At 40.4% G+C, this 19,060-nt stretch overlaps 1 long non-coding RNA gene across 1 annotated transcript; it reads left to right on the top strand.

Moving 5' to 3' along the window:
- Positions 1–1,864: 1,864 nt before the first annotated feature.
- On the top strand, positions 1,865–2,024 carry LOC124460788. Its single transcript, XR_006954790.1, has 2 exons — positions 1,865–1,896; positions 1,955–2,024. It is a non-coding gene; the product is annotated as an uncharacterized LOC124460788 (long non-coding RNA).
- Positions 2,025–19,060: the final 17,036 nt, after the last annotated feature.

Below are 19,060 nucleotides of genomic sequence, written 5' to 3'. Positions count from 1 at the left end.
GTCTGCTTCGTACACTAGAACGATTGACATGCGCAGTATCGTCTGAAATTGTGCGGAACGCACTGCAAATTCTCATTACGCAGAGTCTAAAGACCGATTCCAGCCCTAGCCTATAGCTTTTCATCCGTAGCGCTAGGGCTAGTGCCCAAACAGTGGCAGCGTACAGGGAAATGGATTTTGTCACGCTAGTTAACAACAGCCTTCTCTCTTGTTTGGGGCCTCTTGTATTGAGCATGATCCTTGCCAGCGCGCGTGCAGAGCTCAGTGCCTTCTGGCACGTATATTCCAAGTGCTCACGGAAGCAGAGTCGTGTATCCAGCATTACCCCTAGGTAATGATGGCCCTCTTAGATTTGATAGTTTTGCCACCAACTTCTATAGAGGCGGTCTCGACTTTCTTCCTCCTGCTAATTAAAACGGCTTCAGTCTTGTAGGCTGCCAATTCAAGACCTGCAACAGCCAGCCACCGGCCAATAATTGCAATGGCGTTGTTGCATTTTTGTTCCGCAAAGCTCCTTTTCCGTTACCACCACCGCGATATCATCGGCAAAGCCGATTATGCGTGTGCCAGGAGAGGGCCCAGGACTGAACCCTGTGGTACCCCAGCTATATTCCTCCGAGCCGTCCACTGTCGAGTATCGGAAGCGCCTATTTGTAAAGTAGCTGTCCACTATGTGCAGCAGATTACACTGAACGCCGAAAGACGCCAGACTGTCCATTATACGACTCCATTCAGCCGAATTGAATGCGTTTCTGATGTCGAGAGTCACCACCATGCAGTATTGTTTGGTTCCCCCTTTCCATCGGTTACCAGATATGGCGTCTCTGGCTGTGTCCACAACTGTGCTTATCGCGTCTATCGCTGATCTTGCCTCTCTAAATCCGTATTGGTACTTTCGTACTTTCTCCAAAGAAAACAAAGAAAGTCCACCTCCTTGCTCAATAGCCCTGTTGAGCCTACGCGCTATGAGCGATTCCAATATTTTACCTGCTGTGTCCAGAATACAGATAGGCCTATACGATGAGGCTTCGCCGGGGGGCTTGCCGGGTTTTGGTAGGAGTTTGGTCTCAGGCATGCATTGTACATTTTTATGAACACATCAGGGTGCAGATTAACTGCCAGCCTTGAAGCTCTGTTCGGGATGACGTCGGGGACAGGAGCTTTCTTATTATTTAGTTTGTTGACGATTTCCAACAGTTCTGTTTTCGTGCACGCTGTAATTTCTATCTCACTGCTTCGAGTTGCCAGTGATAGCTGGACCTGTTTTTGTGGGAAAAATGAGCTGACGATTTGATTCAGACTCGCTGCATCAGATGGTATTTATGTTTTCCCGACATCACACAGTGGGCGAAACGGCTGATTTAGCAGCGATTAATTAATAACTTCTGCAAAAATTATGCTATTTTTGTACGGTTTTTTTTTTGTAGATAAATTTATTACACATCAAAACTAATGTACAAAAATTGTTTCATTCAGTGAAAATATTTGTTTTTATTATTTGTTCCAAGTTAGTGTAAACCTGTTTTATTCTATGTCTGGTCGTTTTCGCTCAATTTTAAGAAATTTCGTTACACATTTTCAAAATTTTTTTTTTTTGCTGTTACTTATAAAGGATATATACACATATAAAAAAAAATTCAAATAAATTGGACATCTACATATATTATTAAAAAAACTCATCGGAAATTTAATATTCTCTTGCATGTGTACTCATTTTCAGCAAGAGTTAAAAGAGATTAAAAAAAACATGTTTCTTTCTTAAAACATACATTTATTTAATCTTTCAATATAAAGTAAATATAATCAACTTCAAAAATATTTTATATACTTTTTTTTTAATTTTTCAATTTTACTCCTAATCGGTATCTGATGTTGTGCAATCTGATAACTCTTCTTGTGCGTCTTTACGTAAATAAGACTAATAATGTCTTTATCTAAAACTGATCTTTTTTAGAAAATTTATCTGTGGATTTTGCTAACATTGTAATAAATGGGTCCGATGAAATAAAAAGTGTGTGAGCCAAGTCTTCCATTGTGTTACTGCGAGAATTTTTTCGTGTGTGGTTTAATCGAAACTTTCTCTGGTCTTTATTTCTGGCCTCAAGAGCTTCTTCTGACATCATACCTATCAGAAGGGCAAAGCGTTCTATAATTTCTGCACCGTGAATCAAAATTTTATGGACAGATGAAGGCATATAGAACCATGGGTACTTGTCTACAAATAATATTGCAGTTTGAAATGCATAATGCTTAAAGGCTTGTGTATCAGTTTCACATCCGGATGCTAGTGTTCATAAGATTACACTAAATCGAGAATTTAAAAGATAGTTGACTCCAGTTATTTTGGCAGCTAATTTTGCATCATGAAAAAACTTTCTCTGAGCCACCTGGCTGGGGAATATCAACCAATATACCCATCTCCTTTCGCAAATTCTTTTGTATTTCCAGTTTTCTAATATTAACAGCTGATTTATCTGTACTTCGAACTTGCCAATTTGTAATTATCAGTCTATAGCTAATATGCAGAATGCAATCAAATGAACCGAATCTAAGCATGTAAACTGGATAAACCATATTCGTAGAGATTTTCTTTGCATGGTAAATTTTTAATATCACTGAGATCATTCATTTTTTTTGGAGTTGTACCACATATTCCACAAACTGAATATGACGATTCCGAAAGAACACTAAATACTTTTCCATCTATCATGGTCATATAAAATTGATGATGTACTTCAAAACTTTCTACAATAGTTTGCTGTTTGGTTGTTTTTTGGCTTTTGAAATTATTTACAACATCATTAACCAAATCTGCTGTTTCCTTTCGACAAAGCACTTTAAATGGCCTGCAATAACGAGTGGATGAAGGTTTCTCATTCTTCCAAACTTTTTCTGATCCACGAAGTATTTCCAATGGTAGCAAGTACACCGAAAACATGTGCTGATCGATCATACAAGCGTTTAAATCCTTAAAATTTTGGCGATAAGTTGAGTGGCCACTACTTCCATCACAGCCCCATTTATATATAGCAGTTAGCTGGCAACCATTGTTATTCTCTATACTTGGAAAATCTTTATAATGTGCTTTATATATTCGGGATACTGATACAGTTACTTCTAGACCAATAGGATAGCCCAGTTTTTTTGCAGACCTCAATACATCATAAGTCGGAAAAATATATGCATTTCGGCTTTTGGCACCACGCTGCAAGTCCGTGTAAACCTTCTTTGTGTAACCACCATCAATATATTAGGCTAAGGCTTCCTCTGGTGTGTAGTTAATTGGTTGTTTATCATCGGATTGAATGAACGATATTACTTTCTTGGGAAGACTTTCATCTCTTCGCTTTCCACAATTGTACAAACTAGTACTTGCCGCAGAGACCAACTCATTGCTCGGAATTTCCTTGACAATGTCCGACAATTTTTTTTTTCTTTTTCCCTGACTATCTCCCAACTGAGATTAGGTCGTCCAACATTTGAAATTTGGTCCACCAATACTAGATCGTCATCTAACCACTCTTGGTTGTTTACCTCAAAATTTTGGCAAATTCGGTGGTTCTCTTTCCATTTCCATGTCAATTTTTTTATGAAATTTTTAATTTTCATGGCAATATACGCGCTTTGGCTTTCGTCGAATTTAGTTTTATCAATAATATTGGTGTATATGTACGTCTCTATTGCAAAAGTTTTTTTTGAAGCATCAGGCTCCGTATGCCATATTGTAAAAAGTGCTCGCTTGCACACTGACATTGTTGCTAAAAAAATTATTTCTAAAATAATATGCGGATATATGCAGCTCATTGTGGACAATTTCACTTCATAATACACAGACTAATTTTAAAAAAAACATTGATACCTAATTTATATAAATTTTTTTTATACGCAATCAGAATTGGCGGGAAAGCTGATGGCAACAGCTGATGAAACATATGCTGACTTCAAAGCTTCACTGCTGTTCAAATATTGGTAGAAAATCGAATCGATTAATGTTTTTGGACTATTGAATATGGGAGTAATCGAATGCAAAAACAATTTTGGCGCCAAGTTTTACTTTAAATTTGAATTAATCGGAGCTAAATCAGCCGTTTCGCCCACTGTGCATCAACGCGTTTGACCACGGTCTGGTATGCCTTTCCCCAGGGATCGTGCTCGGCAGAATCACAAAGACGCAGGAAGCATTCTCTTGTGCTAGTTCTGATTGCATGCTTTAGATCAGGGCCCGGCACAAACAGAGCGCTGAAAAGATGTAGTTGTATGTGTGCGCTTGCTTGTGTGCGTAAGTTGCTTTACACTGCGCAAATTGCATGTGATGAAAGCAAGAAAATTTAGACATGCGATAGAAAACCCTTTCACACAAATTGAAGGGTCAATTACGACTAAATAGTGGACCGCGAATTTATCTACTTTTGCTAAAAATAGATTTTTTGTCCCACTTCCCATTCTCTTTTTTTATCGTATGCATTTCTAAACAACGACAAGTGCGCTACTTCGGCCGATGATGTAAGTGGAATATTTGCATAATGATAATATGAATGTTTTATATAAGTGTAGGATTGCGTGAAAACCCCTAATGGTATCAGAATGCCGATAACGATATTAGTTTGATAGATATCGATAGATGGTCAATCGAGGAGAGAGAGATGCTTGAGTTGCTGGACGAAGAGGTTGTGTTGGTCTCGTTAAATTAAAAGTGTTCAATAAGATGGTTTCTTTTTCTTTTGTTAATAATTAAATAAAAATAAAAACAATTACAATTACATTTTTTCATGTGTGGCGATCGAGCAAAGCGACATAGATGTGCTTGCGTCGAAATGCTGAGGGCAACTAAATCAACCCTAATGCTCTGTGTGAGGACTTCGGCAGCCGTTCGGTTACACGCATACGGGGTGCCGAACGTGTTCGCCGCGGGGGGAAATGAGTGCCGGGCTCTGCTTTAGATCCAGCCGTTGGCTATGGTATTCAAGCCTTAGAGATTCAAAACTTTCTGTACCTCTTGAGCGCTGAAACAGTCGCCGCGCACGGAAACACGCTCGTCTGGCTGCCGCTATATTGTCGCACCACCAATGTACAGCCGCATAGGGGCGTTTAAAAAGTTTTCGACGTGTCATGCTAGCGTTGCAGCTTTTCTGCGCTGTTTTCACTTGTGTTGAACAACAGGTTTCCACAGAAAGCAGGAATGCTCAAAGTATCCACTCTGAATGCTCCCTCGCTTATAGTAGTATGGTGGTGAGGTGTACTACGGCCAATGGAGAACAATATTACCTCATGATCGCTTGCGGAGTAAATATCGCATACTTTCCAATTGGAAAATCGCTCCAGTGGATCGCTTACAAACGTCAAGTCTATTATTGATTCCATACCTGCTATGTTGAAGGTTTTCTTGAAACCTGTATTGAGTAACGAAACGTTGAGAGTCGTCAGAGACTCAAGAAGCAAACGGCCTCTTCTATCTGTATGACTACTGCCCCATTCCGTGGCCCATGCATTAAAATCGCCGCCAATTTAACTGTGGTGCGGCCCCTAGCATCGTCCACTAGTTCGTCAATGACCTCTCCAAATCTAGCGATGGATAAACTGGGGGTAGGTAGCAGCTATATACCCAGTAGCTACCGCAGATCCGCGCTCTGACGAAGCCATCGTATGATCGCACATTAACCAGAGGTGCTTGGAGTGCGCTGCAGTTCCAAATAGAAGTCTTATTAGTCGAGTCTGAGACCCAGCCTCCAATACTTTCCATTCTGTATGGTTTGCTGAGAATTGCAATATCTTCTGATACTTCGCGGATTGTTTGGTGCAAAAGATCTTGGACCGCAATGCAATGGTTCAAGTTCAGCTGTATCACTTTTATTTTAGGCGTCATCTTAATTTTTTCCGGTCCGCCTCAACTGAGGGCATAGCCGACTACCAGCTCTGTGGCCTATTTTGGCCCTGTCTACGCCTCAATACAAAGGAAGCAAGTTTCTGACCCATCGCACTTTGCAGCCTTATGGCTGCAATATGGCCTCAAATGGTCCACATTTGAGGCAGCAGTTCGACCTATCGGTTTTGGCTGCTGCATTTGGGTGTGTAACAACTCGTAATTTATAGTTTAATTATACTTTATTTAAATATTAATTTATACTTTAGTTCTTTGTACATCTATACTTGTTCGCTGTCACGCTCCAAGTCCCCGAGCGTTGCCACCTTTTGTCCGATATCTCTTCGATATTCGTTATCGGTCTGGCAGGGTTGCCACACCTCTCCTTTTCTTATAAGCTTCAGTTTTAACCCGATCTTCGGTTTCTCTGGAGTTGAACGTCGAGTCGAAAGATACATTTGCTCTGAAGATGGATCGGAGAGTATCACTTGAGGTTGATCAGGAATCACTGAATATGGTGATGAGTGTATTAAGCGTTGAGAATCAGTCTGCGTTAGTGCGTCCTCATTCGAGTTATTAGGCGGCCCCTCATTCGACGGAATTCTCTTGCAATGGCTCACGTTCCGTCTGACTTTCCTCCCATTTCCAAAAAGCTCTACTTCATTTCCAGTCCTTTCAACAATTTTATACTCCGTTGTTTCAAAGTTGGGTGTCAATTTGGAGGAAAAAATACCGTTCTTTAGCAAAACTTTGTCGCCCACCTTTATGTCGGATTCCTTAGCACTCTAACCTTGTCACCTGTAAGCTTTCCTTCTTGTTTATTGATCAGGTCATTATCTCTTGCCGAGGTGTCTACTACTTCTTCTATAATATCTCGAATGTAAAGCCAGTAGTTCCATGAGGTGTCGTATTGTAGGTTAATACAAAATTTTTGTAGCTCCTCTTCAAAATTTCCTTTATTTAACGACGCAATTTTAAGGCGTTTGCCCAATGAACGATTCATGTTTTCTACTTCACCGTTGGCTTGCGGCCAATATGGAGGAGTCGTAATCAAAGTGATGCCACTAGCTTCACAGAAGTCCTTGAATTGGGCGCTAACAAACCGGCCGTTATCTGACCTTAACGATCTCGGTATGCCAAGCCTGGAAAATATTTCCTTAAATGCCGTAATAATTGTTTGCGATGATATTGAGCCGATGAATTTTATCTCCTGATAACGCGAAAAATAATCTATCAGCACCAATACATGATCATTGTTAGGTAGAGGCCCCAACAGGTCGGTTGCTAAGCACTGCCACGGGCCGTCAGGAAAAACGTGCCGCTTCATCGGCGGTGGACTGGTTGGCTGTGACACCAATAAACAGCTTCTGCACATTTTCACATGCTGTTCGACATCTCTGTCCAAACGTGGCCACCACACCTTCGCTCTCATTCGTCGCTGCATAGCCGATTCGCCAGGGTGTCCTTTGTGCCCTAATTCTAAAACTGCCGTAGAACTTCTGGTATCACTATACACCCGTACACCACGCAACAGAATGCTACCCACTATTGATAGCTCAGCTCTAAACGGGTAATAACAGCTTGATAAACCTTCATTCCAGTGATCAATATCTCTCGGTCCACAACACTTGTTTTTGCTATTTCTGGTATAGCAATTGCTTTTGGTGTAGCACAAGAAACAATTTGACAGATGCTATAGTCACCTCCTTTATCAAAAGAATCGCATGCTGAGCCTTACAAAGTCTTGATATTGAGTCGGCAATGTTCTCCTTTCCAGGGCGATACGTAACCTTGAATTTAAACGCCTGTAGTCTCAAAAGCCAACGTTCTATTCTCGCCGGGGTTTCGATGTTGGTTTGAAGATCGCCTCCAGTGGTTTATGATCAGTGACGAGTTCAAACTCCAAACCCGCAAAAGAAAAATTTTCAACAGCCCAAACAAGCGCCAGACTTTCTTTTTCGGTTTGCGAGTAGCGCCTTTCCACTTCCGATAAGATCTTACAAGCGAAGCTAATGATAACCGATTCATTTCTCTCATCAAATTGTAACAAAACACCGCCAAGTGCCACCGGACTTGCGTCTGCAATTATCTGCGTGCGTCTATTTGGATCAAAATATGAAAGTTCCGGGATACGAGCTAGCCGATTTTTCAAGTTAACAAACGCTTTTTCTTGTTCGCTCGACCACACGAATTTGCTATTGATTTTAAATAGTATTCTTAATGGCTCTGTAATATGCGATAAATCGGCGATGAATTTTCCAACGTATGTAACAGTCCAGAAAGCTTCTCAGTTCCTCCTTTGTTTCAAATGGTCGAAAATCCAAAATCAACTTCACCTTCTCTGGATCTGCCGCAATGCCGTCACTCGATAAGATATGTCCCAGAAATTTAAGCTCGTTTGCCTTATACACGCATTTATCTTTTTTAACAGAACACAATTGATCTCAAACAGATTCAACACTTCTTGTAACGCTTTATCGTGCTCAGCTTCAGTTCTTCCAAAATTATTACATCGTCCAAATAGTTATGTGCATTTTTGCATGGTGCCAAGATCTCCGCCATCACCCGTTGAAAAATCTCTGGTGCCGAATTTACGCCAAAAAGAAGACGTTTATATCGAAACAGCCCTTGCTGTGTCACAAAATTTGTTATTTCGCGGCTAGATTCATGAAGTTAAGTTATGATAGGCATCCTTGAGGCCATCTCGAAACATTCGCACCTGCTTGTCATAAAAGTTAAAGGTTTATGGATAATTTTTCCGTTGGATAGCCCTGTTTGCCATCCTCATATCAACGCATAGCCTTATTTCGCCGCTTTCCTTGAACGCAATTACCACCGGCGAGATCCATGCACTCGACCCTTACTGGTTCTATTATGTCACGATCGCAAGCGTCTTTTATCTTATCTGCCACTTTATCTTCAAATGCCACTGGGACGCTGAATCAATGGCAAATTTTATCAATCTGCCTTTTATTTTTGAAAACGGCAATGAAGTCTCAATACGGAATGGCCGTTATCTTCCCCAGAAGCGATTGACTACCCTTTCTATTACGTAAAATGTAGCAATCATTTCTTGGTTCGTTTTCACACTTATTGGTGCTTCAAAAACTTAAGAACCCTGAGCGGATCTTCAGTCGCGTATGCTTTAAATCTGTCAGTCGTCTGGGATCTATATTCCACATAACAGCGTTGCTATTATACAACATTTTCCAATGCTTCGCACATAATAAATTCGCAGGTGATCCTGAATCAATAATCATTTCGATTGACACACCTCCAATGTTACATCTAATGTTGTCATCATTTCTTGCCGAACCATCACTTGATCTTTCGACTCCTTTGAACATTTGCATATACCTTGCGCCTCTTTGGATTGGAGTATCCTCGTGTCCGAAGACCTCTTGGTGAGTTCTACATGCTTCTGACGATTCAGGTTTGCCTATCCGCGCTGGACATTTCCATTATTAGCATCATGATCCTCAAGCCCACATCTGGTGCAAGCCTTAGGTGGATCTCGCCCGAAACGTTTCCTTACGAAATTTTGTTGACGCTGTCGCTTACCTCTTCACCCAGCATAGTTTTCGAGTGCTTATTTACTTGCTCATGGGCCTGACAAGCATCTATTAGATCACTCAGCTTTTGCTCTTTCTCTAAAAATCTTTTCTTCAAGTCATTTGAAGCCCATGAGTCAATTATTTTATCGGCAAGACAAATATCTTCAATTTCTGCCCTTGTTGTGCCATATGAACACTTTGCAAGTTGTTGTCTCAGACGAATTACAAATCTGTTGAATGTCTCGCCTTCCAATGGTTCAAATTCCTAAAAAATCTCTGGTGCCGAATTTACGCCAAAAAGAAGACGTTTATATCGAAACAGCCCTTGCTGTGTCACAAAATTTGTTATTTCGCGGCTAGATTCATGAAGTTCAAGCTTATGATAGCTTATGATAATTTTTACGTTGGATAGCCCTGTTGCCATCCTCATATCAACGCATAGCCTTATTTCGCCGCTTTCCTTGAACGCAATTACCACCGGCGAGATCCATGCACTCTTACCCCTTACTGGTTCTATTATGTCACGATCGCAAGCGTCTTTTATCTTATCTGCCACTTTATCTTCAAATGCCACTGGGACGCTAAATCAATGGCAAATTTTATCAATCTGCCTTTTATTTTTGAAAACGGCAATGAAGTCTCAATACGGAATGGCCGTTATCTTCCCCAGAAGCGATTGACTACCCTTTTCTATTACGTAAAATGTAGCAATCATTTCTTGGTTCGTTTTCACACTTATTGGTGCTTCAAAAACGTTAAGAACCCTGAGCGGATCTTCAGTCGCGTATGCTTTAAATCTGTCAGTCGTCTGGGATCTTATATTCCACATAACAGCGTTGCTATTACACAACATTTTCCAATGCTTCTCACATAATAAATTCGCAGGTGATCCTGAATCAATAATCATTCCGATGACACACCTCCAATGTTACATCTAATGTTGTCATCATTTCTTGCCGAACCATCATTCTAAAACACCCCAACTCTTTGTCCTCAACATCATCGCTTTTCACTTGATCTTCGACGCTTTGAACATTTCCATATACCTTGCGCCTCTTTGGATTGGAGTATCCTCCCGTGTCCGAAGACCTCTTTGAGTTCCGAGTTCTACATTGCCTGTCAAAATGACCAAGCAAATTGCAGCGTTTGCAAACTTTATCCCGCGCTGGACATCTTCCATTATTAGCATCATGATCCTCAAGCCACATCTGGTGCAAGCCTTAGGTGGATCTCGCCCGAAACGTTTCCTTACGAAAATTTTGTTGACGCTGTCGCTTACCTCTCACCCAGCATAGTTTTCGAGTGCTTATTTACTTGCTCATGGACCTGACAAGCATCTATTAGATCACTCAGCTTTTGCTCTTTCTCTAAAAATCTTTTCTTCAAGTCATTTGAAGCCCATGAGTCAATTATTTTATCGGCAAGACAAATATCTTCAATTTCTGCCTTTGTTGTGCCATATGAACACTTTGCAAGTTGTTGTCTCAGACGAATTACAAATCTGTTGAATGTCTCGCCTTCCAATGGTTCAAATTCCTAAAAAGGTGTCTCTCGAACGATGAATTCCTTAACGGTGCAAAATATTCGTCATACTCAACTAACGCTCCGGGAATGTTGTAAATTATCTCTTGCAGTTGTGGGCCACCCAAATGTAAAAGCTTGCTCTTTTTCTTGGGTATTGATGTGATATCTTCCGCGTCAAGATATAATGTAAAAGACCTTAGCCATTTTTCCCACTCATGCCGGAGTAGCGATTTGTCAATCGTGTCGCAAAGGAACGGTTTTATTTACGACATGATTTTCAAAAGAAAGTTCCAAAGAAAGTTCCTAAAATATAAACAAAAATTATATGTTTATTCTTATGTGTAACACATTCAATTGAATATGCCACTAGACACATTTGCGTCCATCGTGCTCTCCTGGCACATTTGTACCACTACTTTGATACATTTGTATCATCTTCCTGTGTCCTTCTCGTACATTTGTACGATTCGTGCTAATTTTTCTTTTGATACCTTTGTATCAATTTTCTTCTAGCCTCCTCGTACCTTTGTACGATTCGCGCCATTCTGATACCTTTGTATCAATTTCTTGTAGCCTCCTCATACATTTGAATGATTCGCGCTATTTTAATACCTTTGTATCAATTTCTTGTAGCCTCCTCGTACATCTGTACGATTCGCGCTATCCTGATACCTTTGTATCAATTTTCTTGTAGCCTCCTCATACACAAATTGTTTAACTCAGACGTCATAGATCACATAAAAACATATAGTTCAATTAAAGGATTTAACTTTTGCTTTATCCCCCCTAGAGCTCCACAATTTGGCGGCCTCTGGGAAGCGTCAGTGAAGACACTGGCTCTGAAGAATATTTCAAACGCATCTCTTACTTTCGAGGAACTACTCACTGTGTTCTCGGATGTGGAAGCTATCCTTAATTCAAGGCCAATAGCACCCACTTCAGATGACCCCAACGTTTTCAATGCTCTCACTCCTGGGCATTTGCTGATTGGAACCGAATTAACGTCAGTACCAGAATCATTACTTTACCATTCCACGGACCCTCCCGGAACGGAAATTCGGTATCTGGATAGATGGCAGCGAGTGACCTATTTGAAAGAACAATTCTGGACACTGTGGGCACGGGATTATGTTTATAACTTACAACAACGCAGCAAATGGATTTACGGAAAAGCAAATGTGGCCCTGGGACAACTAGTTAAAGTACATGAAGACAACGTGCCGGCTCAACATTGGCCTTTAGCTCTTGCTAACACTACTCTTGTAGTGTCTGTAAATGCCGGACTTGATGACAAAATTCGAGTAGACGAATTTAGGACTGCAAAAGGAATCTTCAAAAGGCCAATTCACAAGATCGCTCCGCTTCCAGAAGCATTTATTTGAAAGTTGGTTCTTTCAACAGGGGGAGCATGTTGGAGGAGAACTCCTGAATTTAAATTCATTAATTTAATTATTCTGAAATATTAACCATTGGGTTAAATAGCTAAACTATCGATATATCGCAACCTCAAAGAGAGTTCAATCTAGCATCACTGTTGGCTCTCTTCTTGAGTTTCCCTTTACATTTTACTTTGTATTACTCTCTCTCGTAGCATATAAGAATTTAAGAATTTACTGTACCAAGAGAACTCGAATGCGACGGACGCAAAAATAAATGGAAAACTACTAACGTCGTCTAATCTGATTGTGGCAAGGAAAGTTTTGATTCATCGAATCCAACGAGTAGCAGATTATTAATATGTCCGAGAAATTGGCCAACATTTTGGCGACCGTGACAGGACCAGAAACTTGCTGTTAAATAAGTTTTGGTTCAATTGCAACTAAGTTGGACTCGTTGTTTCATAACTTCTTAAGCTTCTTAAGCAATCATCAAACACCCGTTGAGACATCTAGGAAGAAAAGTCGACATCATTAATGCATATGATTAACCTCTCCACATACTGCAGTAAAGTCATTGGAATAAAACCGCAAGTATTCAATCAAACAAATACTGTACTCGCACATGTCCAATAAGAGAAAACCGAACAGTTATATTTTCGTCGTTTGTCATTCCACTCTTTACATATCGAACACAAACAAGCGTGAGTGCCTGCGCCAACTGTACGTCAAAAAACAGTTAAGTTTGCGAACATACACATATAACTATTCAACATTCGCGTTGGTTCTGCTACTTGGAGGTGTTGTTGGCGTTTATTGAAGCATTATGGGCAAAGACGGTTCAAACACTCCCGTAAGCTCAAAGGGAACAGACAAACTAACAAATCTTAGATCCCAGCGGACTCAGTTTGAAAATCATATTCGAACTTTACATGAAAAGATCATTGCTACTAGCGACCAAGAAGATGCCGATACACTAGACTGCAGACTTCAAATACTTGAATCTCATTATAGGCAATTACTCACATTCAAACACAAATGGAAAATTTGTACGTAATTGATAAAGAGCGCAGTAATTTAGATGAAATGTACATAAAGGTCAATTTACATTTATTGTCTCTTTTACAAAGGAAACGTTCGACGGGACCAGTAAACACATCGGATATGAGTTTTATGAGTTCTTCAATGTCTCCTACAGTGGTTCACAGTCAATGATTACCTAAACTGAAATTACCCAGTTTCGATGGTAAAAATTCAGCGTTTAAGAGATTCAAAACGTCTTTCCTGAATCTAATTCACAACGATACCCACATGCCAACAATTGATAAGTTCAATTATCTTCTCGAATGTTTATCGGGACCTGCACTGGAGATCGTGCAGTCGTTCCAATTCACCGAACAAAACTACAGTCAAGCTTGGTCAAGATTAGAAGCTCGCTACGACAACGACGTTCTAATCAGAAGCTTTCTGCTCTCTGACGTGACGGTCGTGTTTTGCATAGCTCCTGAGTTTTTATTAATATTTATTGTTTTTTCTCAATTTTTAATTGTGCTTAATTTGTTTACACTTACGCTGTTGTTGTTCGCTTGACTCCCTTGTGTTTTATTTCCATAATTCGCCAAATTAATCAGTTTAAACAGTTTTTTCTTTTTCGTGATTAGTGTTTGGTGCATATACATATTTTTTTTCTTTTTTTTTTTTTCTCTTTCGTCATTGCTTCTGCAGTTGCTCCCCTCATCGCCCCCATCATACCATCAGTGCTAGTGGCTTTGTTGTTCTCTCTGCTTTGTGCTTGTGCTTAGCTTCTCTCCCGCGTAATCACTTTTGTAAGGCCGCCTCTCAAAGCTCGGCTTATAACTGTTCTTGCACTCTTTGTTGTGCTGTGCACTCTAGATGTCTCTTTGTTTTATTTGTAATTATTGATTATTTATCAATCTTTGTGCTGTGAATTTAATTTTTCTATATATTCCTATATATATATAATTTTTTTTGCCTTTCTTTCGGCTTTTCAATGGCTTGTTGTCTACCTAATTGCAAACATTCTGATCGTTTTGATGATCAGTATAGAGCAATATCTTGTTGGCTCTGCGATAATCTTATTCACTTAAAATGTGCTGGCCTCAATGGCCGCGACTACGACAAATTTTCTGGTTTGTCTGTGTCTAAGCCTGAGCTTGGCTTAATGCGCTGGACTTGCCCATCTTGTGCCAGCCAGCAGCTTGATTTTAGCCGTATGTATAGGGATCTTCGTTAAAGGTTTCTTTCTTTAAACAAACTGGCCAACTAACTGTCAAACGAGTGTGACTCTAGCGTTCAATTATTGTCGCAATTCAAATTTGTTCCACCTTCTGAGAAATTGCACAAGAAATGTACCCTTGAGTTGCCTCGTAAGCAGTCGCCAGCTCTCTCTATTACTTCCTCTCCGATTTTACTTTCGCCTACACCATCTTCTTGTCCCTCTTTAGGCTCTTCTTTTCAGATTGAAGTACCCATTACAAGCCCTGGTGTACCTCAATCTATCCCTCACGGGAACTCTGATCAATCACAGGATCATGCCGGCTCTCAATCACTTGCGGATCCCAATGCTCCTCCGCCTCCACTAACTGTAGTGCCTCATCGCAAACAATTATTTATTTCTAGGCTTGCTCCAGATACTTCTGAGTCGTCTGTGGCAGCTTACATTGGTAATATTTGCCCTGCTAAGGTTGTAATTCGAAAGTTTAAGTTTTCTAGGCCTCGCGAAATCTCCTCTTTTAAAATTACAGTACCAAATGAGTACTTCTCAGCTATGGTTGATCCTAATTTTTGGCCAGAGGGCCTAGTTGTACACGAGTTTGCGCCCAATAAGCGCTCTCGTCCGTTGCCTGTCCACCTTCCTACTTTATCTTCTGCTTCAAAAAACTAATAACGTCTAGTCTTTGCATTCAATATCAAAACGTAAGAGGACTTCTTACCAAGCTGTCGAACCTTTTCTGTGATAGCCAAACCTTTTCAGCTGACATATTAGCTTTCTCTGAAACTTGGCTTAACTCCTCTGTTTTAGATAATGAATTTCTTTCTAATAATTTTATTTCTTATAGGCTTGATCGTGTTGGTCGTCGTGGCGGTGGAGTACTCATTGCTGTAAACTCGAATCTGTCTTCAAGTGTGGTGCCGATTGATCTCCCCTTAGGTGTTGAGTTTATTTGCGTCGAAGTTACATGTTCTAACTTTAGCCTATATATCTCTTGTTCTTATATTCCTCCAGCTTCTGATATCATGATCTACGTGCACCATGCTGATGCTTTACGAACTATTTTTGGTCGTCTTAAAGATCGTGATGTTCTTATAGTTTTAGGTGATTTTAACTTGCCTAATATTTCTTGGCTTGTTGATGATAATCTATCTTTCTTAATTCCTTCATCTCAACATGTTTTTCTTGATAGCCTACTTGAATGTCCACTATATCAGTTGAATTCTTTCCTTAACTGTTCTAAAAGAATCCTTGATCTTGTTTTTGTCTCTGATCCACTGTTAGTGCTGTATCGCAAACACAGCCACTAGTGAAACCTGAAGATCGTTATCATCCTACCATTGAAGTTACTATTTCTTACAATTCCGTTACTAATTAATTTAATAACATCTCAAATTCTCGTCGTAGATGTTTTCGTAAAACAAATTTCAATCTTCTTAACAGCCTTATTTTCTCTTTTGATTGGTCGTTTCTATTTGAGTGCTGCGATATAGATTGTGCAGTGAAGTTTTTCTATTCTGCTCTTAATTCTCTAATTGATAAATGCGTTCCTTATGTGAATGTCTCTACCGTCTCCAGCTCGCCAGTCTGGTTCACACGTAGGCTCTCTAATCTTCGTAACATTAAATCGAGATATTTTAAAAGATTTAAAAAAAACTGGTTCGCGACTTGACTATGCAAATTATTGTATAGCCAAATCTCAATTTTGTCTTTTAAATACTCAATGCTACAACAATTATCTCGTTCGCTGTAAGGCTGAATTTTATAATAACCCCAAAAGATTTTACAACTTTGTCAATTCCAAAAGACGCTATAATGTCCTACCTTCCACCTTCAGACTTAACGACCAGTCTGCTAATAATGATTTAGATATTGCAGATCTGTTTGCTAAATTTTTTCAGTCGACATATTCTACTACTGTTTCGGATCCCAAACCCTATCCCTTTTCAATCCCACATTTAAATTGTATGTTTTTTCCCAGTATTACTGAAGACTGTATTCTCTCTAGCTTGTCATCTATGAAGTCTTCCTTCGTTCCCGGGCCTGATGATATACCTAGTTGCATCCTTAAAATGTGTTCTATTTCCCTATCTAAGCCTTTAGCTCGGTTATTCTTTATATCGAGTGAGACTTGTAGATTTCCTGATATTTGTAAGGAGTCATTTATTATTCCGCTTTTTAAAAAGGGTAGCAAATCGGATGTTTCCAACTACCGTGGCATTGCCAAACTTTCGGCAATACCTAAACTGTTTGAGAAAATTATTACGTCTTCTCTTCAACATCTATCCAGATCCACTATTTCTCCTTGTCAGCATGGTTTCATGAAAGGTCGTTCGTCGCTTACCAACCTTTTAGAATTGACTACCCTTGTACACCATGGCTTCCGTAAAAAGTGTCAAACTGATGTTATTTATACTGACTTCAGTAAGGCTTTTGATACGGTTGATCATTCTTTGCTTCTCGCAAAGCTTAACATCATGGGTTTTTCACCAAAATTATTGGGTTGGTTAAAGTCGTATCTTATTGGCAGAACCCAAAAGGTGTCTTTTCGTTCCTCGATATTGTAAATAGCTATATATTGAACAATAAAGATAAGGATTTATTAGTATTTTTCTGATTTAATTCTGGTTGTCTGCGCAGAGACAACTTGTTCGTTTCGTTGCCGGAAGAGAAGAGAGACGCCGTCTCTCAACCTATCGAGGACTTATCGCTAACAATCGATACTTATCACTAACAATCGATACTTATTACTAACAATCGATACTACAATACCGGTTTCGGTATATACATGAGTATTTAAAAGACTTTAAATAATTGGAATCTTACAACTCGGCCGTCCTGACGAGGAATCGACCTCGATTCCAATTGTTAACAACGAAGGGGGTAAATAAGAATCTTAAGTGGCTGGTGTCGCCTTTGTTTGGCTATCAGAAGTGCAATCTTGATCAGGGGCAACCCATAGCTTTAATTTGGAGGCTTCTAGGACCCCATCATATGGTAGTTGGGTGATTTGGGAGCCCTCTACATCCCGGATAACATATCGGTCATTCGGAAGTTTTTTATGAACCACATACGGACCACGATACCGCCTGATAAGCTTTTTGTTCGTGCCTGCCGAAGTATCCACATTCTTAATAACTACGAAATCCCTCTCCTCAAAACTAACGGCAGGGAGGTGATGCTTCGAATAATATTCCGAATTATATTCTTGGGACTTAACAATGTTACGGAAGGCTAATCTCCGGACGTCTACCTCTGAGGCATCGACCTCCTCCGTTCTCTCACCCAACCGTTCGGTTAGTTCATCTACTACCACACCTCGTTGTTCAACACCGAATAGAAGTACGTAAGCGGCAAATTTGGTTGTGGAGTGGACGGAGTTATTCAATGCAAACTCTATGTTCGGCAGTTGTTGGACCCAATCTGCGTGGTCCACAGGTTCCGTCAGTTTACCCAACATGGGGCCCAACACACGGTTAACCCGCTCGACTTGGCCGTTGGCCCGGGGTGAGGCAGTGGCATTCAGCACATGAATTATATTATTGGCCTTCAGAAATTCTTCAAACTCGGAGGAAGTAAAGCAGGTACCTCGATCACTGATGATTCGGCGGGGTCTACTGTAATTTGCGAAATACTGAGATTCTAATGTCTGGCATACTTCACGTGAATTAGTCGTGGCGGCAGGGTACAGCTTCACAAATTTGGTGAAAGCGTCAATGACAACCAGAAGATACTTTTTCTTAGAACGTATGGACGGAAGGGGGCCCAAATGGTCAATATGGACGGTATCGAACGGAAGGGGCACTTTCGGAATACTATGTAGCGTGACACGGTGGTCCGAAGCGGACGCGGAGTAGTAGATACACTTGAGGCAATTTTTAATGTAATTGTTAACGTAAGACTTCATACACGGGAACCAGTAATGCTTCTTGATCTGTGCACAACATTTCTCCGTGGCCATATGGCCAAGCTTCTCGTGCACTACTCTAACTCATCTCGGAGTTTGACAATCTCAGGGTCCCGGTTCTGGGTTAACTGCAGTTGGAAGTCGAGGTTTATATCGTCAACGTATGCGGCAGTTTCTATTCTGCTTAGAGCATCAGCATGGGGCATACCAACCCCCGAGCGGTGTACAATCGTGTAGTTATAGTTTTCCAACAGCAGGGCCCAGCGAGCAATCTTGGCGGAATGTCCACCATTTCTCAGTGTCAGCGCAAGGGAATTACAATCGGTCACGATTTTGAACGGGATGAACTTAAGGTATGTCTCAAAACGTTTTAAGGAATACACTATAGCTAACGTCTCTAGCTCATAACTGTGTAGTTTCGATTCAGCGGCGGAGGCCATCTTAGAGAAGTAGGACACTGGGTGTAATTTACCGTCTGTTTGTTTCTGGAGGAGCACTGCTCCGAAACCAATTGAACTAGCATCGCAGTGTAACTCTGTTTCAGACTTCGGGTTGTAAATAGATAACACGGGGGATTCGATCAATTTCAACTTCAGTGTTCGGAAA

The sequence above is a fragment of the Drosophila willistoni genome, unplaced genomic scaffold (assembly GCF_018902025.1).
Source record: "Drosophila willistoni isolate 14030-0811.24 unplaced genomic scaffold, UCI_dwil_1.1 Seg111.1, whole genome shotgun sequence".
Classification (NCBI taxonomy): Eukaryota; Metazoa; Arthropoda; class Insecta; order Diptera; family Drosophilidae; genus Drosophila; species Drosophila willistoni.
Note: the sequence above shows the minus strand (reverse complement) of the source record. Positions and strands in the feature narration are given on the sequence as shown.